We start from the raw sequence: 23722 nt of genomic DNA, 5'->3' as shown, positions 1-23722 counted from the left end.
GGTGGTGACGTAGTGTCCCCATGAGTGACAGAACACTGAGCCAATCACTGTTCAACGCTCCATATTGCCTGCTGGCTTGCCCCACCACCACAGAAAGCACTGAGCTAGGATGAAACACCTGCATTATGGAGACGCCTTACTCAAGAAAACAAAAAGAGTGTTGCGATATTGTATTTAGAGGTAGCTGAAGGAGTCAAGCGCAGGAGAGCAGAGATGTCCAAGTAGCGTTTTTTAATAGGCAAGTCCACAGCAATAGGGTCAAGTACAATACCAAATAAACGCCCATGACAAAAGAGAACACAGTTACTCACGGAAGGAGGAAAAACAACGCTCCTTAAACTTATACACAATTGGTATATACGTGAAAATAACTGAGGCACAACCTCAACGAGCAACATGACACAAACAATCCCGCACAAACCTGAGCAGGCAACAGGGGTAATTATACACACAGAAATTAAAGCAAATGAAACCAGGTGTGAAAGAACCCAAGACAAAACAAATGGAAAAATGGATCGGTGATGGCTAGTAGGCCGGCGACACCGACCGCCGAGCACCGCCCGAACAGGGAGAGGAACCACCTTCGGTGGAAGTCATGACAGTACCCCACCCTCTGACGCGCGGCTTCCGCAGCGCGCCGACGCTGGCCTCGAGGACGACCCGGAGGACGAGGCGCAGGGCGATCCGGATATAGGCGGTGAAACTCCCTCAGCATTGATGGGTCTAATACGTCCTCCACCGGCACCCAGCATCTCTCCTCCAGGCCGTACCCCTCCCAATCCACGAGGTACTGAAGGCCGCTCATCCGACGCCTCGAGTCCAGTATCCAGTGTCCAGGGGGTGCGGAGGGACCTCCCACACCTCAGCATCTTGAAGCGGACCAGCCACCACCGGCCTGATGAGAGACACATGAAACGAGGGGTTAATATGGTAATAAGGGGGATCTGTAACCTATAACACACCTTGTTTATTCTCCTCAGGACTTTAAATGGCCCCACAAACCGCGGACCCAGCTTCCGGCAGGGCAGGCGGAGGGGCAGGTTTCGGGTCGAGAGCCAGACCTGGTCCCCCGGTGCCTCACTGCGGTGGCGGTAAGTGCTTGCCTTCTGCCGCACTTCGGCACGTTTAAGGTACCAGTGGGCGGCCTCCCAGGCCTTCTGCCGCACTTCGGCACGTTTAAGGTACCAGTGGGCGGCCTCCCAGGTCTCCCTCGAGCGCCTCACCTATTCGTCCACTACAGGAGCCTTGGTCTGGCTCTGATGCCACGGTACCAGGACCGGCTGATACCCCAACACACACTGGACTGGTGATAGGTTTGTAGAGGAGTGGCGGAGTGAGTTCTGGGCCATCTCTGCCCATGGGAGGAACTTCGCCCACTCCCCTGGCCGGTCCTGGCAATACGACCGCAGAAATCTACCCACATCCTGGTTTACTCTCTCCACCTGCCCATTACTCTCAGGGTGAAAACCTGAGGTAAGGCTGATGAGAGCCGCAGACATTCCATGAACGCCTTCCAAACCCTGGACGTGAACTGGGGACCCCGAACAGAAACTATGTCCTCAGGCACCCCGTAGTACCGGAAGACGTGTGTAAACAGGGCTTCCACAGTCTGTATGGCCGTATGGAGACCGGGCAAAGGGAGGAGACGACAGGACTTAGAAAACAGATCCACAACGACAAGGATTGTGGTGTTGCCCTGTGATGGAGGCAGATTGGTCAGGAAGTCCACCAACAGGTGTGACCAAGGCCCCTGTGGAACGGGAAGGAGTTGTAACTTCCCTCTGGGCAGGTGCCTAGGAGCCTTGCACTGAGCACACACCGAGCAGGAGGACACATAAACCCTCACGTCCTTGGCTAAAGTGGACCACCAGTACTTCCCACCTAGACATCGCACCGTCCTACCGATGCTCGGATTACCAGAGGAGGGTGATGTGTGAGCCCACCAGATCAACCTGTCGCGAACTTCAAGCGGAACGTACACCCGTCCAGCTGGACACTGTGGTGGAGTAGGCTCTAAACACGACGCCCACTCGATGTCTGCGTCCAACTCCCACACCACCGGTCCCACCAGACAAGAGGCCGGAAGTATGGGAGTGGGATCGATGGACCGCTCCTCCGTATCATACAATCTGGACAGTGCGTATGCCTTGGTTTTATGGGAACCTGGTCTATATGATATAGTAAACCTAAATCGGGTGAAAAACATAGCCCACCTAGCCTGGCGAGTGTTCAGTCTCCTCACCACCCGGATGTACTCCAGATTACGGTGGTCAGTCCAGATGAGAAAAGGGTGTTGAGCCCCCTCAAGCCAATTTCTCCACACCTTCAGAGCTTTGACGACAGCCAACAACTTCCGATCCCCCACGTCATAGTTTCGCTCCGCCGGGCTGAGCTTCCTCGAAAAGAAAGCACAGGGGCGGAGCTCCGGTGGCGTACCCGAGAGCTGTGAGAGCACGGCTCCAATCCCAGCCTCGGCCGCGTCCACCTCCACCATGAATGCCAAAGAGGGATCCGGGTAAACGGCTGCAATGCGGTCACACTCCATCACCAACCCTGATGTGGAAATGCGATATCCTAGGAAGGAGACGGCCTGTTTGAAGAACAAGCATTTCTCAGCCTTTACGTACAGGTCATGCTCCAACAGTCGCCCAAGTACCTTGCGCACCACAGTACTGATAATACTGATAATTATGATGAAGTTTAAAGTTCATAGCCATATTTGTGATTCGGACCAATGGGAAGAAGGAGAGGGCGTTGCTTTTGACTATTTTCCTATGACCGTATGTATGTGTACAATTTTTTTCTTTATGGAGTAATTATGGGTAGTGATTGTAATTCCATTTAGTTATTTGAAATGATTTTGCTTTATTTTTTAACCAGTAGTTTTTTTTTTTTTTTACACATTACTCACATTGTGAGTCGTGTCAAAATGGGGGAATTACCAGTCCTCTGAGGTTTTGGATTGAAGTTTACACACCTCAAGTGATATGTAAGGGAAAGAGAAAGGGGGATACCTTGTCAGTTGTACAACTGAATGCCTTTAACTGAAATGTGTCTTCGGCATTTAACCTAACCCCTCTGAATCAGAGAGGTGCGGGGGGCTGCCTTATTCGACATCCAAGTCTTCGGTGCCCGGGGAACAGTGGGAACAGCCTTGCTCAGGGACATATCGGCAGATTTTTACCTTGTCAGTTCGGGATTCGATCCAGCAACCTTTCTGTTACCGGCCCAACACTAATGTAGGAGTGTATTGAGTGATATGTAGAAGTGTATCGAGTGATATATGAAGGAGTTTATTGTCGTGTTGTTTGTTCTGTTTTGAAACAAATCTCCCAAATTGTTTCTACTGGATTGTTGGGATTTCTCCCGATGGTTAGAGGTCTAATTTCCTGATCCTGTGGCTCTGCGATGAAGTTGACAGTGTCATGGGGAGTATAAGCCAATTCGATTTTTTTTAACAGAATGTGTTGTTATTCTCTTTGACATATGTTTAGAAATTGGTATTAAGAATAATTGGTAAAAGTAATCATTTGTCATATGGTCAATGCGTGTCTGGATTTCCTGAATCAGAAATGAACTGAACTAAACTGTTGTTCTGATTTGTCCTCTCTCGAGGTTATCATGAAAGGTGACGTCAGATGGCGTCTTGATGCATGGCAATGATAATTCGGCTGAGAATGGTGTGAACCTCAAAAGCCCTCTAAGCGGCTGAAGAAGGACAAAGGCGTCCACGTGGAGTGAGCATGGAGAGAGATCTGTTCCAAACTTCTCTCATGTTGCTGGTATGCTAGTTGGCAAATGGTCAAGATATAATGGGTGGTAAAGGTGGTGGCGGCCCAGGTGAGACATTGAAATTGGGACATTATCATGGGCCATCCACTTTGAACTATGAAGCTATCTGAAGAAGAACCAATGAAGAGACGCCAGAAGATTGAGTGCCTGAAGGGGGACTTGGTCAACTGTGCCCATAATTGATTTACACTTGCCTGAAATTGTTTACTTTAGGGTATGATTGTTGATTGTAGAGGTCTATAATCTAAATCTAATCTAAATTTATAGTAATTTAGATTAAGAATGCATTAAGATAATGATTTTTTTTATTTTTTAACTAGGCAAGTCAGTTAAGAACAAATTTTACTTTTAATGACGGCCTACTGGGGAACAGTGGGTTAACTGCCTTCGGGGATTCGATCCAGCAACCTTTTGGTTACTGGCCCAACACTCTAACCACTAAGCTACCTGCCGCCCCTGATCTTTAATTAAAATCGTGATAAGAAAGTTAATACTAGAATTATAGGATAATTATACTGCATGTTAATATAATTGTATATTCTACCATTGTCGATGTGTTAAATTGTGGTTTTTAACATTGAGTGATAGAACCAATGTCAATCACTGAAGAATGTAATTCTCAATTTTGGTTGGATAATTGGGTTTTTAATTATGATTTGGAAACTGAATGATTTTTAGTGTGTTAATAACTATGAGTGAAGCAATTCATGTATTAGGGATTGATTGTTTTTTATTGTTGATGTACTAATTGTGACATGGGTAAAGAAGTTGTGTGAACTAAAGACATTGACACTATTCTCAGCATGTCCTGGTGAATGGAGAGGGTGAACTCTGATCCTAAGAACGAAACTGATCGTAATTTATTTGACTTATTTCCATTATCAAAGTATATTTTCGATGATAATGATAAAACTCTGGAATTGTAGCAGGTATGGTGCTAATGGCACACAGAGTCCATAGGCGTTGCCTTATAAATAGTGGAATCATGATACTTGTTCTGGGTCATGTTCATTAGGCACCAACGCAATACATTTTACTTAAAGCGGGAGTTACCACCTGGACTTGTCCAATAAGATATGCTAATTTTAGTTTCTGGGATGGAAATAGTTATTTCCACTATGCTGACCAAGGGGAGAATACTCAGTATCAACATAATAATTGGTTTCGTACTGATGAAAATTGTACTCTGATTTAGATTGCTGAGGATTTCTTAAGCCTGTCCGCATGCTCTGTGGTGTCCACCAGGTTCTAAACCCAGCTGGCTGAACCACTAAACACCCTACCCGACCGTTCTGAGGCGTCCGCATGGACCTAAAGCACACCTCTGCTGCTTTGGTATCACAATTGGGGGGGGGGAGTTGTGCCCCTGAATCAGGCACTTTTCTGCTCAACACTTGCATTTGGTTAGCCTGTTGCCTAAATACTGCCATTCTACTGAAGATGTGCCCTTCTTTATTATTTCGATCTGATTTCAAATGATTCGTGCAGCCCTACCCGGCAGGATGCTCTCAATAGTGCATCTGTAGAAGTTCATGAGGGTCTTAGGGGCAGTGGAGTAGCGCTATTGAAAAAAAAATAAGAGGTAATCAATTCTCAATCAAAGTTTGTACCAATAGATGTAGCCTATTGAGTATTATTATAGAATATGAATAAAATGCATGCTCCAATTGCAACTTCTGCCTATGCCCAGACATATAGTCTCAATAAAATGTTTTTATTTTTAATTCCAAGTTAAGCATAACTCATTTCAAAATAGGCCATCATCACAGTCAGTCGTGAATGATAATTCTGCATGTTTACCGTTAAAATGTCCAAACTGCGTCTACATGCCAATAATTTGATCGAATTTAGTTTCATGGGAATATGCATTTAGATCTTCTTGAACTTGAAGCTTTTCACCCTCTCCACTGTGGCCACATGAATGTGGATGGGGGCGTGCTCCCTCTGCTGTCTCCTGAAGTCCATGATCAGCTCCTTTGTTTTGTTGACGTTGAAGGAGAGGTTATTTTCCTGGCACCACTCCTCCATGGCCCTCACTGCTTCCCTGTAGGCGGTCTCGTCATTGTTGGTAATCAGGCTCACTACTGTTGTGTCATCTGCAAACTTGATGATTGAGTTGGAGACGTGTGGCCACGCAGTCATGGGTGAACAGGGAGTACAGGAGGGGGCTGAGCAACCACCCTTGTGGGGCCCCGTGTTGACATCTTGAAGCGAGTGGGTCAACAGACTGGGATATGGAGAGATTGAATATGTCTCTAAACACTCCAGCAAGCTGGTTTACACCGAGGACACGGTTAGGGGTGCCTTCTGGGCCGGCAGCTTTGCATGGGTTAAAGCACTTAGATGTGAATGTAAATGCATGAAAGATAACGAAAGGAGATACATACTGAATTGATGGTACCATATAATACCACCATAAGCAGAAAAAGTGTCCCCATTGTTGTCACTATCAAACACAAATTATTTTGTCTTTTCATTGGGAACCTTGAAGGTTAATAATCAAATATCTCAGGCCCTTCCACTCAACCTGGCTTTCTGGAATTTATCTTCATAAAATCATATTTTAAACCTAACCCTAACCATACTGTTTACCTTATGTCCAGCCTTAAATTAAGACCAAATATATATAAATATTTTTTTCATTCATGTTTACATAGCCAATTTTTACATTGTGGCTGTGGTAACTAGTGACAACCACACCTCCTATTTTGATCACATGACGATGTTTGCGGCACATTTTGAGGTCACGTGGATACATTTGGGTTCCATCCAGCACATATCTTGCTGAGTAACGTTAGCTAGTCTTTTCGGGCTGTCCGACTTTTACTTTACCTCCTGCAAAATGTCCAAACTACAGTTGTTGAATGTGTTTCTTACCAAGCGACTAACCGCGGCTGCTGTGGAGATATATGAGGAAGTGGAAAAAACCATAACAGAATACGAGAACGAAATGTCCAGTTCAAAGGAGGAGATCAAGCGTTTACGGCGGCTACTGGATTTGGTTTTCAATCCCGAGATAAAATTACATCGAGCAGGTTTGTAGCAACTACTGTGCAGAGTCACGATTTTTAAACGTGTAACATTGAATTAGAATACTAACGGTCATTTAATAGGATCTATGTTTTAGGCCACGGCCCACAGCTTCTTCTATGGGGGGCAAGGCGTCACTGAGTTTCCCAAGCAAAATATTAATTTATAAACATTTGAGCTATCCACAGATTTGCAGAGCACTGATTACCTACTTTATGTAAGAGAGGGATTTGGTGAGCACAAGACGTTGCGAATACGTCTTTTCAACAAAAAATACGTATTTAACGTCTTTTGCTCATATGAAAGGAAAAGTATTCGCACTAGGTCATCGCCTACCTGGGGTTTGTGAATACTCTCAAAGTCGTAACGAACATGTGTCAACAACGCATGTGCATCGAATGGTTTATGCTGGATGATTGACATGGAGGCGATGTGGCTTCAAAACATCACCCCATCTTGGAACTCCCCATATTGTAAAAAATAATATTTTGGAAGCAATATAAATGCATTTATTTATATCTGCATTTGTTTTTGCGACGTTTATTCTATTACCAACACCTTAAAGGAGAATTTCACTATTTAGGACCCTAATCTGTACATATTATGTAAATTAAATGTTGTAGAACAAGGGTCTCCAACCCTGTAACTTGAGAGCTTACCCTCCAGTTGTAATTAGCCTGGTTCAGTTTATCAACCAGCTAATTATTAGAATCAGGTGTACTATATTAGGTTTGTAGTGAACCTACAAGATGCTAGCACTCCAGGAACAGGTTTGGAAAACCTGGTTATAGAAGGTCCCAAACTGAAGAAATGTACTTATTAGTCTCATTCTGCAGGTCTTTAATGTTGTACACATGAAAGTGTGTCATACCTTACTTGATCTTCAAGGTTTATAATCCATTTAGTTAAACTCTAACAATATTTTCCAGCGTGTAAGTTTGATCAGAAGCGTACTAGCCAGGTTCACAATGTAAACTAGGGCTGGGCAATAAGGACTAAAACTCATCTTGATTTCTTTAAGATTTATGGCCGATTCATGATATCAAAAAGCTTTGTTGTTCAAATAAAGTTCAATACACTGCATTTCAAACAGTCAGGAATAATCAAATGAATTCAGGGAATGGAGAATTATACGTAGGCTAAATATAAGCCTTTGACAACCATAAGACCCACTAATAATTTAATTATTTTATCAAAGTAGTTTAACCTGCTTTTTTGCAATAATCACTAATCTGGCTTTCAAGTCTGTCTATGAAAATGCCCTTTTTTTGTTACAAATGTTACCAGAACCATGCACATTCACTGCTAATAACCGACTTCTTGTAGCAGGCATTATAGAAACTGGGTCTCATACACAATCTCTCAAGTACAAGGCCACGTGCTAGTGAATATAGCCAGCTAATCTTTACATATCAAGTCTAGCCATCTTGGATCTATTTGCTTGCTAACAAGGTAGAACAGTTGAACTGTTATGAATAGACCCTCCTGTCCCATCTCCAACTCTTTGAAAAGCAGCCTGTTCACTTTGTTTAGATGTGGATAAGAACATGCTTATTTCTCAGAATGGGATCGAGTTTGCCAATTCCTTATATAAATGTATATTTTTATGATCATTGCACATTTATAAAACAGACAGCTCGCACATAAGTCTGTGGCTAAAATCGTTCTTGCGGTATCACAATTCAGAGCACGAGAAACTGAGCATACATTTTCTACATGTTCATTGATATTCCCGTTTTAGTCGGGGCTGCTTTGTTCTACATTTTCTGAGTTGGGACATAAAAAGGGTAAGTTTTCATCTATTACAGTAAAAGAATGCTTCTTAAGCGTTTCAGTGTCCATTTGACTGATTCTGTTGAATCAAACCTCGAATGCCAATAGTGAGTTAAACTGCTTTGTGTCAGCAGTGAATCTTTCATCTTTGTTGTGAGTGGCAGGGGGAGGGTCTAGATAGCTAGCTTGTTTACATCAGACAAAAAGTTCCACGTGACTCACCTGGGTATGATATTGCGTTTCACTCATGCTTTGTAGACCTAGCCAATCAAACAAAAGCTACAGGATCTGAATCCTACAGGGGATATGTGAAAACTGCCTAAGTAATCTAACGTTGGCAAATAGTGTTTTGCAGAATGATATAACAATATTAGCGAAGCACAACATGAAAATAGCTAGATGTTTACTTTATATAAAAACACACACTTGTGAGGCTGGCTAACTAAATAACAGATTCAATGTCCCCCCTTTCGTAAGTGATGCTATTTTAGTTGCTAGCTAACTTTAAATTTCTGCTGGTCCTAGTCAGGCGCAGCGACATCCTTCAATGGTTGGTATAGCTGTTTTCTTAGTGTGTTTTACCAATTTTTCTTGTTGGTGGTTTACAGAAGTCGTCATCAGAGAAGGGCTCGCTACAAACAAGTAGGGCCAACGCATACATTCTGTGGATGGGAGTGTTTGTGTGTCTTTGCATAACAACTAGCCTCAGTAATTCTGGGTCTCCCAAAGGAAGTATGTGAAAAGTTGTTGGACTAGCTATGTTTTGTCATTGCAAAATGGTTTTGTTTGTCTCTTGAGTTGATTGATACTAGTCATTAGCAAACATTTTTAAAAATCTGTTTTTGCTTTGTCATAATCAGGTATTGTGTGTAGATTGATTGTGGGGGGCTATTTACTCAATTTTAGAATAATGCTATAATGCTGTAATGGAGCAATGTGGTAAAAGTCAAGGGGTCTGAATTCTTAGCGAATGCACTGTTTATATAGCTACACAAATAAGACAGATCCTGCTTGTGTTGCCTGTTTGTTTAATTTTCTACTGATTCCATGAGCACCAAGCCTCAAGCAACCACAATGTCTGATAAACAAATTTGGCTGTAATCTTTGCTGTGGTGTAATAAAGGTTTAACACTTGTTTTTGTTTGTTAGGACAGCCTCTGGTATTGCAAATCATTTATTTGGTGTTTAGTGTTCCAAATTGTCAGAAAATAATAAATAGGTAGCAACAGTTCAAGTCGGAAGTTTACATACATTTAGGTTGGAGTCATTAAACTCGTTTTTCAACCACTCCACAAATTTCTTGTTAACAAACTATATTTTTGGCAAGTCGGTTAGGACATCTACTTTGTGCATGACACAAGTCATTTTTCCAACAATTGTTTACAGACAGATTATTTCACTTATAATTCACTGTAACACAATTCCAGTGGGTCAGAAGTTTACATACATTAAGTTGACTGTGCCTTTAAACAGCTTGGAAAATTCCAGAAAATGATGTCATGGCTTTCGAAGCTTCTGATATGCTAATTGACATAATTTGAGTCATTTGTGGAGGTGTACCTGGATGTAGGCCTACCTTCAAACTCAGTGCCTCTTTGCTTGACATCATGGGAAAATCAAAATAATTCAGTCAAGACCTCAGAAAAAATTGTAGACCTCCAAGTCTGGTTCATCCTTGAGAGCAATGAAATGTCCTCTGGTCTGATGAAACAAAAATAGAACTGTTTGGCCATAATGACCATTGTTATGTTTGGAGGAAAAGGGGAGGCTTGCAAGCCGAAGAAAACCATCCCATCCGTGAAGCACAGGGGTGGCAGCATCATGTTGTGGGGGTGCTTTGCTGCAGGAGGGACTGGTGCACTTCACAAAATAGATGGCATCATGAGGAAGGAAAATTATGTGGATATATTGAAGCAACATCTCAAGACATCAGTCAGGAAGTTCAAGCTTGGTCGCAAATGGGTCTTCCAAATGGACAGTGACCCCAAGCATACTTCCAAAGTTGTTGCAAAATGGCATAAGGACAAATAAGTCAATGTATTAGTGGCCATCACAAAGCCCTGACCTCAATCCTATAGAAAATGTGTGGGCAGAATTTAAAGGTGTGTGTGAGCAAGGAGGCCTACAATCCTGACTCAGTTACACCAGCTCTGTCATGAGGAATGGACCAAAATTCACCCAACTTATTGTGGGAAGCTTGTGGAAGGCTACCTGAAACATTTGACCCAAGTTAAACAATTTAAAGGCAATGCTACCAAATACTAATTGCGTGTATGTAAACTTCTGACCACTGGGAATGTGATGAAAGAAATATAAGCTTAAATAAATCACTCTACTATTATTCTGACATTACACATTCTTCAAATAAAGTGGTGATCATAACTGACCTAATACAGGGAATTTTTACTAGGATTAAATGTCAGGAATTGTGAAAAACTGAATTTTTAAATGTTTTTGGGTATGTAAACTTCCGACTTCAACTGTATCTGTGTAATTTAGACGGGTTGATCGAGGGACATGGCTGGTTTAGCTGTCTGGTTAACTCTAGGCAATCTAGCTAGCTAATTATAAAATAGAACTTGTGGGTGCCTGCATCCGGGAACATAAAAAAATGACATTACTTTTTTAGTTTGTTTAAAATTTGGATGCTGACAGTAATGTTAGCTAGCCATCTTTCAGCCGCCATCTAGGCTGGTGACAGCTGGCCTGTGGCCCTGCCCAGAAATACCATTTATGCCTATTTTGTGGGTTTTGAGGTAGACTTGATCCCCAACAGATATTCTAAGCTATTTTCACGTTCCTTCCTAGCGATGAAATGAAACATTAGTTCACAATGTTCATTCACATATTAGTGTTATTTAACATCGTAAATCATAGGAATTTGACGTTTTTAGTGTAGCATGATGGCAGGTCAGGTGTCTGAGGCTTTAAGATTCTTTGGGAGAATCTGATGAATAGGCACCCGGTTAGACTGCTCCAAACTCAAATGCACATAAGCGACAGTACTACACTGCCAAGCGTTTATCCAATATACACTGAGTTTACAGAATGTTAAGACCACCTGCTCTTTCCATGACATACAGTGCATTCGGAAAGTATTCAGACCCCTTGACTCTTTCCACATTTTGTTACATTACAGCCTTATTTGAAATTGGATTAAATACTTAAGTATTCAGACCCTTTACTCAGTACTTTGTTGAAGCACCTTTGGCAGCAATTACAGCCTCAATTATTTTTGGGTATGATGCTACAAGCTTGGCACACCTATATTTGGTGAGTTATTCCCATTCTTCTCTGCAGATGCTCTCAAGCTCTGTCAGGTTAGATGGACAGTGTCGCTGCACAGCTATTTTCAGGTCTCTCCAGAGATGCTAGATCGGGTTCAAGTCCGGGTTCTGGCTGGGACACTCAAGGACATAGAGAATTGTCCTGAAGCCACTCCTGCGTTGTCTTGGCTTGGCTGTGCGCTTAGGTTCGTTGTCCTGTTGGAAGGTGAACCTTCACCCCAGTTTGAAGATCTCTGTACTTTGCTCCGTTCATCTTTCCCTCGATCCCAACGAGTCTCCCAGTCCCTGCTGCTGAAAAACAACCCCACAGCATGATGCTGCCACCACCATGCTTTACCGTCGGGATGTTGCCAGGTTTCCTCCAGATAGAATGCTTTGGGCTGAATGACAAGCATCATATCTTGGTTTTATCAGACCAGAGAATCTTGTTTCTCATGGTCTGAGTACTTTAGGTGCCTTTTTGTCTACTCCAGCGGGTCTTTGGTTTTTGCTCTAACATGCACTGTCAACTGTGGGACCTATATATAGACAGGTCCAAATTATGTCCAATCAGTTGACTTTACCACAGGTGGACTCCAATCAATTTGTAGAAACAGGATGCACCTGAGCTCAGTTCTGAGTCTCAGAGCAAAGGGTCTGAATTCTTATGTAAATAAGATATTTCAGTTTTTATTTTTAAATTGGCAGAAAAATCAAAACCAGTTTTCGTTTGTCATTATGGGGTATTGTGTGTGGATTGAGGGAAAACATTTTGTTTATCCATTTTAGAGTAAGTCTGTAATGTAACAAAATGTGATGAAAGTCAAGGTGTCTGAATACTTTCAAAATGCACTGTAGACTGACCAGGTGAATCCAGGTGAAAGCTATGATCCCTTATTGAAGTGGATTTAACAAGTGACATCAATCAGTGTATATGAAATGGAGGACACTGGTTAGAGATGCCTTGAGACAATTGAGACATGGATTGTGTATGTGTGCCATTCAGAGGGTGAGTGGGCAAGACAAAATATTTAAGTGCCTTTGAATGGGGTATGGTAGTAGGTGCCAGGCACACCGGTTTGTGTCAAACTGTAACACTGCTGAGTTTTTCACGCTCAACAGTTTCCTGTGTGTACCAAGAATGGTCCACCGCCCAAAGGACATCCAGCCAACTTGACACAACTGGGACACATTGGCGTCAACATGAGCCAACATCCCTGTGGAACGCTTTCGACACCTCGTAGAGTCCATGCCCAAACCAATTGAGTCTGTTCTGAGGGCAAAAAGGGGGGTGCAACTCAATATTAGGTAGGTGTTCTTAATGTTTTGTTCACTCAGTGTAAATTGAACATAAGTGTACCAACTAACCATGTAAGACAATGGTTAAGGAGTTAATCGTTTTTGAAAGATTCTTCTTTCCTTTTCTCCAGACCTACATCAGCTCTATCTCCCAGATGAGGTTTCTCCTGAGCAGCAGCACTGTGAGCAGGGGTGGAGCCCCAGTCTGAAGCAAGAGGACCCAGAGCCCTCACAGATTAAAGAGGAACATGAAGTCTGGACTAGTCAGGGGGGAGAACAGCTTAAAGAGCTAGAGTCTGATACCAAGGAGTTCATATTCACTCCCTCTGTGGAAAATCTGGAACCACCTCAGACCTCACATCTTTTCCAAATGCAAATTGTGCTTTCACCTACCAGTACAACTAAAGAGATCAAGATGAAACCATGTCACATTGGTGAAAACTCTTCTTGTCATGTTTGTGGTAAATGTTTTGACTGTAAATCTGGTCTGGAAAGGCATATGAGGGCTCATACTGGCGAAAAACCTTATTGCTGCAGTGAATGTGGCAAATGCTATAGTCAGATAGGAAATCTGAAAGTGCATATGAGGGGGCACACAGGGGAGAGATCATACAGATGCTTTTTGTGTGGAGAATACTTCATCACAGCATCCCAATTAAAATCACATAAAATCACTCACACGCAGGGGAGTAATATAATCCCGGGGACATCCAAAAGCAAATCTCGTTTGTATGCTGGTAACAGTCGTGAGACTAGGGAGGGACCGTATCAGTGCAAGGAATGTGTTAAATCCTTCAGGCAGAAGAGGAACCTGTTACGGCATATGAGAAATCACACAGGAGCAATTAATGCAGCAAATGCTTCAACTGGAGTGGAACATTTTTTTATTACATGATTTACACAGAGGAGAAAATGTATTTTGTGTCCTAATGCTCCAGCAACGAATTCAAACAAGTGAAATCCACATCAGTGCAAGGACTTCAGGAAATGGTTTAGAAAGTTTGGATTCGGATATCTTGAAAATTAAAGGAGAAGGAAACATGGGAGGAAACATGAACGTGTCATTTGGATCAGTAGGGGTTGACTAATGGACTTGTAGAACATCAAATTATTTCATTACATTTATCACATTTGTTGTTTTTGGCGAAGATATTTAGGATTTGTAAGCACCCTCAAACTTTTATGAATAAAAGTTGTACAGCTGTATTCTAGAATATGGTGTGTTAAAATTCACCATTGAATCTAACATTTTGAACCTGGGGGATTGACTGAGAATGTGATCCTCTCATCTAAATTGATAATGCGTTTCTGCAAACTCTATTATCCTCTGCGGGTTGCGAGGCAGATGTTTTTACAGATGCTCTTAAACATGACTGGCATACGACAGTCTTTTCTGGGACAAACATTACTGTGTTAAAAACAAATGTATATTTTAATAAAGATGTGTTTTAAATGGATCTAATTTTAAAGAACATTTTATTTAGCTTATGTATATGCCTACAGTCTGTTTTCCATTTCCTAGTTTAATCTCACAATACCGTCTTCTACTTACTACAAATACCTTGGCTGTAGTCAATTCACCAAGACAATGTTTGTGTCTTTAGTTTCCCTACTCAAATACTTAATATCTACTCTATATTTAGTTGTCTTAGCATTACCAAAGGGTCGTTCCATATGACTTCAAAAACGTTATGGCTGCACCCCTTTGCAGTAGATTTGAACAAAACCTTTCAAACATGTTTGCCCATGGTAGAAATGGTCAGAGAGTGATTATTTTTTTTGGGGGGGCCTAAATCCCAAAACAATCGGATTATTTACCAGGCAAGTCAGTTTAGAACAAATTCTAATTTTCCAGTGACTGCCTAGGAACAGTGGCTTAACTGCCTTGTTCAGGGGCAGAGCGGCACATTTTTACCTTGTCAGCTCGGGGATTCGATCTGGCAACCTTTCGGTTACTAGCCCAACGCTCTAACCACTAAGCTACCTGCCATTCAAAGTTGGCTTAAGACATCCATGTCTTTAACACTATAAAGATAAACGGTTGAGTTTTATATAATTTGAAAGATTACAAACAGGGTTTTGAAACTATTTAATGATCTATTAAAGTTTTGAATAAAATGTATTTAAAAAATATATATATTACATACATATAGTTGAAGTCAGAAGTTTACATACACCTTAGCCAAATACATTAACTCAGTTTTTCACAATACCTGACATTTAATCCTAGTAAAAATTGTCTTCGGTCAGTTAGGATCACCACTTTATTTGAAGAATGTGAAATTTCAGAATAATAGTAGAGGGATTTGTTTGAGCTTTTATTTATTTTATCACATTCCCAGTGGGCCAGAAGTTTACATACACTCAATTAGTATTTGGTAGCATAGCCTTTAAATTGTTTAACTTGGGTAAAACGTTTCAGGTGGCCTTCCAAAAGCTTCTCGCAATAAGTTGGTTGAATTTTGGCCCATTCCTCCTGACAGAGCTGGTGTAACGGAGTCAGGATTGTAGGCCTTGCTCGCACACACTTTTTCAGTTCTGCTCACAAATCTTATATAGAATTGAGGTCAGGGCCTTGTGATGGCCACTCTAATACCTTGACTTTGTTGTTCTTAAGCCATTTTGCCCCTACTTTGAAAGTGTGCTTGGGGTCATTGTCCATTTGGAAGACCCATTTTCGAACAAGCTTTAACTTCCTGACTGATGTCTTGATGCTGCTTCAATATATCCACTGAAACTTCCGGCGCCGACAGAGATGGCTGCCTCGCTTCGCGTTCCTAGGAAACTATTCAGTTTTTTGTTTTTTTACGTGTTATTTCTTACATTGGTACCCCAGGTCATCTTAGGTTTCATTTCATACAGTCGAGAAGAACTACTGAACATAAGAGCAGCGTCAACTCACCATGAGTACGACCAAGAATATGACTTTCGCAAAGCGGATCCTGTGTTCTGCCTTTCACCCAGGACAACGGAATGGATCCCAGCCGGCCACCCAAAAAAACGACTTCGTAAAAGGGGGAAACGGAGCGGTCTTCTGGTCAGACTCAGGAGACGGGCACATCGTGCACCACTCCCTAGCATTCTTCTCGCCAATGTCCAGTCTCTTGACAACAAGGTTGATGAAATCCGAGCAAGGGTAGCATTCCAGAGGGACATCAGAGACTGTAACATTCTTTGCTTCACGGAAACATGGCTCACTGGAGAGACGCTATCGGAGTCGGTGCAGCCAGCTGGTTTCTCCACGCATCGCGCTGACAGAAACAAACATCTTTCTGGTAAGAAGAGGGGCGGGGGCGTATGCTTCATGGTTAACGTGAAGTGGTGTGGCCACAACATACAGGAACTCAAGTCCTTCTGTTCACCTGATTTAGAATTCCTCACAATCAAATGTTGACTGCATTATCCACCAAGGGAATTCTCTTCGATTATAATCACAGCCGTATATATTCCCCCCCAAGCAGACACATCGATGGCTCTGAACGAACTTTATTTGACTCCTTGCAAACTGGAATCCATATATCCGGAGGCTGCATTCATTGTAGCTGGGGATTTTAACAAGGCTAATCTGAAAACAAGACTCCCTAAATTTTATCAGCATATCGATTGCGCAACCAGGGCTGGAAAAACCTTGGATCATTGCTATTCTAACTTCCGCGACGCATATAAGGCCCTGGCCCGCTCTCCTTTCGGAAAAGCTGACCACGACTCCATTTTGTTGATCCCTGCCTACAGACAGAAACTAAAACAAGAAGCTCCCGAACTGAGGTCTGTTCAACGCTGGTCCGACCAATCTGATTCCACACTCCAAGACTGCTTCCATCACGTGGACTGGGATATGTTTCGTATTGCGTCAGACAACAACATTGACGAATACGCTGATTCGGTGAGCGAGTTCATTAGAACGTGCGTTGAAGATGTCATTCCCATAGCAACGATTAAAACATTCCCAAACCAGAAACCGTGGATTGATGGCAGCATTCGCGTGAAACTGAAGCGTGAACCACTGCTTTTAATCAGGGCAAGTTGACCGGAAACATGACAGAATACAAACAGTGTAACTATTCCCTCCGCAAGGCAATCAAACAAGCTAAGCGTCAGTATAGAGACAAAGTAGAATCTCAATTCAACGGCTCAGACACAAGAGGTATGTGGAAGGGTCTACAGTCAATCACGGATTACAAAAAGAAAACCAGCCCCGTCACGGACCAGGATGTCTTGCTCCCAGGCAGACTAAATCACTTTTTTGCCCGCTTTGAGGACAACAGTGCCACTGACACGGCCCGCAACTAAAACATGCGGACTCTCCTTCACTGCAGCCGACGTGAGGAAAACATTTAAACGTGTCAACCCTTGCAAGGCTGCAGGCCCAGACGGCATCCCCAGCCGCGCCCTCAGAGCATGCGCAGACCAGCTGGCTGGTGTGTTTACGGACATATTCAATCAATCCCTATCCCAGTCTGTTGTTCCCACATGCTTCAAGAGGGCCACCATGGTTCCTGTTCCCAAGAAAGCTAAGGTAACTGAGCTAAACGACTACCGCCCCGTAGCACTCACTTCCGTCATCATGAAGTGCTTTGAGAGACTAGTCAAGGACCATATCACCTCCACCCTACCTGACACCCTAGACCCACTCCAATTTGCTTACCGCCCAAATAGGTCCACAGACGATGCAATCTCAACCACACTGCACACTGCCCTAACCCATCTGGACAAGAGGAATACCTATGTGAGAATGCTGTTCATCGACTACAGCTCGGCATTTAACACCATAGTGCCCTCCAAGCTCGTCATCAAGCTCGAGACCCTGGGTCTCGACCCCACCCTGTGCAACTGGGTACTACACTTCCTGACGGGCCGCCCCCAGGTGGTGAGGGTAGGCAACAACATCTCCACCCCGCGGATCCTCAACACTGGGGCCCCACAAGGGTGCGTTCTGAGCCTTCTCCTGTACTCCCTGTTCACCCACGACTGCGTGGCCACGCACGCCTCCAACTCAATCATCAAGTTTGCGGACAACACAACAGTGGTAGGCTTGATTACCAACAACGACGAGACGGCCTACAGGGAGGAGGTGAGGGCCCTCGGAGTGTGGTGTCAGGAAAATAACCTCACACTCAACGTCAACAAAACTAAGGAGATGATTGTGGACTTCAGGAAACAGCAGGAAACATCTACTGTATCTTGCCCATGCCGCTCTGTACCATCACTCATTCATATCTTTAAGTACATATTCTTTATCCCCTTACACTTTTGTCTATAAGGTAGTCGTTTTGGAATTGTTAGCTAGATTACTTGTTGGTTATTACTGCATTGTCGGAACTAGAAGCACAAGCATTTCGCTACACTCGCATTAACATCTGCTAACCATGTGTATGTGACAAATAAAATTTGATTTGATTGGAATTTTCCTGCCTCATGACGCCATCTATTTTGTGAAGTGCACCAGTCCCTCCTGCAGCAAAGCACCCCCACAACATGATGCTGCCACCCCGTGCTTCACGGTTGGGATGGTTTTCTTCGGCTTGCAAGCCTCCCCCTTTTTCCTCCAAACATAAGGATGGTCATTATGGCCAAACAGTTCTATTTTTGTTTCATCAGACCAGAGGACATTTCTCCAAAAAGTACGATCTTTGTAACCATGTGCAGTTGCAAACTGTTGTCTGGCTTTTTTATGGCGGTTTTGGAGCAGTGGCTTCTTCCTTGCTGAGTGGCCTTTCAGGTTATGTCGATATAGGACTTGTTTTACTGTGGATATAGATACTTTTGCACCTGTTTCCTCCAGCATCTTCACAAGGTCCTTTGCTGTTGTTCTGCGATTGATTTGCACTTTTCGCACCAAAGTACGTTCATCTCTAGGAGACAGAATGCGCCTCCTTCCTGACCGGTATGATAGCTGCGTGGTCCCATGATGTTTATACTTGCGTACTATTGTTTGTACAGATGAACGTGGTACCTTCAGGCATTCGGAAATTGCTCTCAAGGATGAACCAGACTTCTGGAGGTCTACAATTATTTTCTGAGGTCTTGGCTGATTTCTTTTGATTTTCCTATGATGTCAAGCAAGAGGCACTGAGTTTGAAAGTAGGCCTTGAAATACATCCACAGGCACACCTCCAATTGACTCAAATGATGTCAGTTAGCCTATCAGAAGCTTCTAAAGCCATGACATCATTTTCTGGAATTTTCCAAGCTGTTTAAAGGCAGTCAATTTAGTGTATGTAAACAGCTGACCCACTGGAATTGTGATACAGTGAATTATAAGTGAAATAATCTGTAATTGTTTCAAAAATGACTTGTCATGCACAAAGTAGTTGTCCTAACCGACTTGCCAAGACTATAGTTTGTTAGCAAGAAATTTGTGGAGTGGTTGAAAAACAAGTTTTAATGACTCCAACCTAAGTGTATGTAAACTTCTGAATTCAACTGTATATACTACCGTTCAAAAGTTTGAGGTCTCTTCGAAATGTCCGTGTTTTTGAAAGATATTTTTAATGGAATATCTACATCGGCGTACAGATGTCCATTATCAGCAACCATCACTCTTGTGTTCCAATGGCACGTTGTGTTAGCTTATCCAAGTTAATATATATATTTTTTTAAATTTTAATGGACAAAAAATTATTTTATCATTCAAAAACAAGGACCTTTCTACGTGACCCCAAACTTTTCAACGGTAGTGTATATATAAAAAGTATAAATACACTTCAAATGAGTGGATTTGGCTATTTCAACAACACCTGTTGTTGACAGGTGTATAAAATCAAGCACACAGCCATGCAATCTCCATAGACAAACATTGGCAGTAGAATGCCCTTACTAAAGAGCTCAATGACTTTCAATGTGGTACCTTTAATAGGAGGCCACCTTTCCAACAAGTCAGTTTGTCAAATTTCTGCCCTGCTAGAGCTGCCCCGGTCAACTGTAAGTGCTGTTATTGTGAAGTGGAAACGTCTAGGAGCAACAACGGCTCAGATGTGAAGTGGTGGACCACACAAGCTCACAGACCGAATGGGACTTCTGAGTGCTGAAGCACTTAAAAATCATCTGTGCAACACTCACTACCAACTTCCAAACTGCCTCTGGAAGCAGCGTTAGCACAATAACTGTTAGTCAGGAACTTCATGAAATGCGTTTCCGTGGCCGATCAGCCATACACAAGCCATTGGACTCTGGAGTAGTGGAAGTGATAAATCACACTTCACCATCTGGCAGTCCGGCAGACTAATCTGGATTTGGTGGATGCCAGGAGAACGTTACCGGCCCCAATGCATAGTGCCAACTGTAAAGTTTGGTGGAGGAAGAATAATGGTCTGGGGTTTTCATGGTTTGGGCTAGGCCCCTTAGTTTCAGTGAAGGGAAATGCACAAAGCATTTCACAAAGCAAGGTCCATACAGAAATGGTTTGTCAAGATCGGTGTGGAAGAACTCGACCCGATCTAACACCTTTGGGATGAATTGGAACGGTGACTGAGAGCCAGGCCTAATCACCCAGCATCAGTGCAAAACCTCACGGATGCTTGTGGCTGAATGGAAGCAAGACCCTGCAACGATGTTTCAAAATCAAGTGGAAAACCTTTCCAAAAAAGGCGAGACCAACTCCATATTAATGCACAAGATTTTGGAATGAGATGTTCGACAAGCAAAAATAAATGCATACAGTACTCACACTGAACACAAATATAAACGCAACATGTAAAGTGTTGGTCCCATGTTTCATAAGCTGAAATAAAGAGCCAAGAAATGTTCCATGTGTCCCTTGGATTGTGCCGTGGCGGAGATCTTTGTGGGCTATACTCAGCCTTGTCTCAGGATGGTAAGTTGGTGGTTGAAGATATCCCTCTAGTGGTGTGGGGGCTGTGCTTTGGCAAAGTGGGTGGGGTTATATCCTTCCTGTTTGGCCCTGTCCGGGGGTGTCCTCGGATGGGGTCACGGTGTCTCCTGACCCCTCCTGTCTCAGCCTCCAGTATTTATGCTGCAGTAGTTTATGTGTCGGGGGGCTAGGGTCAGTTTGTTATATCTGGAGTACTTCTCCTGTCCTATTCGGTGTCCTGTGTGAATTTAAGTGTGCTCTCTAATTCTCTCTTTCTTTCTCTCTCTCGGAGGACCTGAGCCCTAGGACCATGCCTCAGGACTACCTGACATGATGACTCCTTGCTGTCCCCAGTCCACCTGGCTGTGCTGCTGCTCCAGTTTCAACTGTTCTGCCTTATTATTATTGGACCATGCTGGTCATTTATGAACATCTTGGCCATGTTCTGTTATAATCTCCACCCGGCACAGCCAGAAGAGGACTGGCCACCCCACACAGCCTGGTTCCTCTAGGTTTCTTACTAGGTTTTGGCCTTTCTAGGGAGTTTTTCCTAGCCACCGTGCTTCTACACCTGCATTGCTTGCTGTTTGGGGTTTTAGGCTGGGTTTCTGTACAGCACTTTGAGATATCAGCTGATGTACGAAGGGCTATATAAATACATTTGATTTGATTTTGATTTGATGTTTAGAAAGTTTATTTTTCTAAAATGTTGTGCACAAATTTGTTTAAATCCCTGTCAGAAAGCATTTTTGTTTTGCCAAGATACTCCATCCACCTGACAGGTATGGTATATCAAGAAACTGATTAAACAGCATGATCATTACATAGGTGCACATTGTGCTGGGAACAATAAAAGGCCACTCTAAAACGCAGTTTTGTCATACAACACAGTGCCACAGATGTCTTAAGTTTTGAAGGAGCGTGCAATTGGCATGCTGACTGCAGGAATGTCCACCAGAGCTGTTGACAGACAATTGAAAGTTAATTTCTCTACCATAAGCCGCCTCCAATGTCATTTTAGAGAATTCGGCAGTGCATCCAACCGCGGACCACGTGTATGGTGTTGTGTGGGGGAGTGGTTTGCTGATGTCAAAGTTGTAAACAGAGTTCCCCATTGGTAATGGGGTTATTGTATGGGCAGGCATAAGCTGCAGAAAACGAACACAATTGCATTTTATCGATGGCAATTTGAATGCACAGAGATACCATGAAGAGATCGTGAGGCCTATTGTCATGCCATTCATCCACCGCCATCTCCTCATGTTTCAGCATAGTAATGCATGGCCCCATGTCGCAAGAATCTGTACACAATTCCTGGAAGCTGGAAATGTCCCAGTTCTTGCATGGCCTGCATACTCACCAGACATGTCACCCATTGAGCATTTTTGGTGTACTCTGGGTAATGTGTACAACAGCGCGTTTCAGTTCCTGCCAATATCTCTCAACTTTGCACAAGCATTGAAGAGGAGTGGGACAACATTCCGCAGGCCACAATCAACAGCCTGATCAACTCTATGTGAAGGAGAGGTGTCGTGCTGCATGAGGCTATCTGCATTGTGTCCCACCCACCACCTGCCAACCCCTCTTTTACGCTACTCTCTGTTCATCATAAATGCATAGTCACTTTAACCATATCTACATGTACATAATACCTCAATCAGCCTGACTAACCGGTGTCTGTATGTAGCCTCACTACGTTTATAGCCTCGCTGCTGTATATAGCCTGTCTCTTTACCGTTGTTTTATTTCTTTACCTACATATTGTTCACCTAATACCTTTTTTGCGCTATTGGTTAGAGCCTGTAAGTAAGCATTTCACTGTAAGGTCCACACCTGTTGTATTTGGTGCACGTGACAAATAAACTTTGATTTGAAATGGTACTGATAACAGATACTGACTTGTTTTCTGATCCACGCCCCTAACTTTTCTTTACATAATTTGAGGTTTTTGTGTGTTTTGACTGATAAATATACTAAAATGTGATTACTAATTATTACAGATTATTAATCTGGTTTCCGAGCTGGTCATGGTTGCACCTGAGCCACGCTCAAGGTCCTAAATGATATCATAACCGCCATTGATAAGACAGTACTGTGCAGCCGTCTTCATCGATCGGGCCAAGGCTTTCGACTGTCAATTACTGCATTCTTATTGGCAGACTCAATAGCCTTGGTTTCTCAAATGACTGCCTCGCCTGGTTCACTAACTACTTCTCAGATAGAGTTCAGTGTGTCAAATTGGAAGGCCTGTTGTCCGGACCTCTGACAGTCTCTGTGGGTGTGCCACAGGGTTCAATTCTCGGGCCAACTCTTTTCTCTGTATATATCAATGATGTTGCTCTTGCTGCTGGTGATTCTCTGATCCACCTCTACACAGACGACACCATTCTGTATACATCTGGCCCTTCTTTGGACACTGTGTTAAAAAACCTCCAAATTAGCTTCAATGCCATACAACAGTCCTTCCGTGGCCTCCAACTGCTTTTAAATGCTAGTAAAACCAAATGCATGCTCTTCAACCGATTGTTGCCCGCACCCGCCCACCCGACTAGCATCACTACTCTGGACGCTTCTGACTTAGAATATGTGGACAAATACAAATACCTAGGCGTCTGATTAGACTGTAAACTCTCCTTCCAGACTCACATTAAACATCTCCAATCCAAAATTAAATTTAGAATTAGCTTCCTATTTTGCAACAAAGCCTCCTTCACTCATGCTGCCAAACATACCCTCGTAAAACTGACTATCC

The 23722-nt window shown here is 43.1% G+C and overlaps 2 long non-coding RNA genes across 2 annotated transcripts; one reads left to right on the top strand and one right to left on the bottom strand.

The window, feature by feature from the left end:
• Positions 1–216: 216 nt before the first annotated feature.
• Positions 217–7215, bottom strand: LOC135563778 (uncharacterized). Its single transcript, XR_010460493.1, has 2 exons — positions 7159–7215; positions 217–895 (listed from the first exon to the last, which is right to left on the bottom strand). It is a non-coding gene; the product is annotated as an uncharacterized LOC135563778 (long non-coding RNA).
• LOC115105305 (uncharacterized) lies at positions 6490–14617 on the top strand. The gene is made up of 2 exons (XR_010460492.1): positions 6490–6827; positions 13292–14617. It is a non-coding gene; the product is annotated as an uncharacterized LOC115105305 (long non-coding RNA).
• Positions 14618–23722: the final 9105 nt, after the last annotated feature.

This window comes from Oncorhynchus nerka, linkage group LG22 (genome assembly GCF_034236695.1).
Source record: "Oncorhynchus nerka isolate Pitt River linkage group LG22, Oner_Uvic_2.0, whole genome shotgun sequence".
NCBI lineage: Eukaryota > Metazoa > Chordata > Actinopteri > Salmoniformes > Salmonidae > Oncorhynchus > Oncorhynchus nerka.
This window is presented reverse-complemented; position numbering and strand designations above follow the sequence as displayed.